The sequence below is a fragment of the Sciurus carolinensis genome, chromosome 16, assembly GCF_902686445.1.
Source record: "Sciurus carolinensis chromosome 16, mSciCar1.2, whole genome shotgun sequence".
Lineage (NCBI taxonomy): Eukaryota > Metazoa > Chordata > Mammalia > Rodentia > Sciuridae > Sciurus > Sciurus carolinensis.
In genome coordinates, this window is record NC_062228.1 from 55,939,262 (window position 1) to 55,939,891 (window position 630).

General features: G+C 43.2%; 1 non-coding gene across 1 annotated transcript; it reads right to left on the reverse strand.

Moving 5' to 3' along the window:
- Positions 1-238: 238 nt before the first annotated feature.
- On the reverse strand, positions 239-311 carry Trnas-uga (transfer RNA serine (anticodon UGA)). The gene has a single exon. It is a non-coding gene; the product is annotated as a tRNA-Ser (tRNA).
- Positions 312-630: the final 319 nt, after the last annotated feature.

A 630-nucleotide genomic window follows, 5' to 3' on the forward strand; every position in this document is an offset into this window, starting at 1 on the left:
GCGTATAAAATGAGGGAAGCTTCTCTTATATTTTGTTAGAAACTTGGCCAAGGATTGTTCACCAGATCAGAAAATCACATTGACCATGGCTCTTGGCAATTAGACACCAATGAAGTAAGTAAGTCTCTGCCACATTAGGAAATGCCAACTACCCGGTGTAAATGTCTGCCTACTTCCACAGGTTCTGGAGATGTTGAGGTGCATATTATAAATTACTTTCCTTTTCTATCTCTTTTTTTGGAGGTACTGGGGATCGAACTCAGGGCCTTGTGCTTTCAAGGCAAGCACTCTACCAGCTGAGCTATCCCCCCAGCCCTCTATCTCTTTATTACAGTTAGAACAGTAAGAGATTTTTTTTTTATCCTCATATTGCTGGACCTTGCATATACTAGGCAAGTGCTCTACCACTGAACTGCACCCCCAACCAAGGATTATTTTTACTATTTCTTCAGACAGTTCTCACTATATTGCTCAGGCTGGCCTCAAACTCCTGGGCGCAAGCGTTTCTTCTGCTCAGCCTCCTGAGTAGCTGGGCTTCCAGGCACAGGCTGCCACGACTGGCTAAGGATTGTTTTTAAAATCATTAGCAGGTGGTTTATGTGATCTATGAACTTCATTTCAGGAAAACAG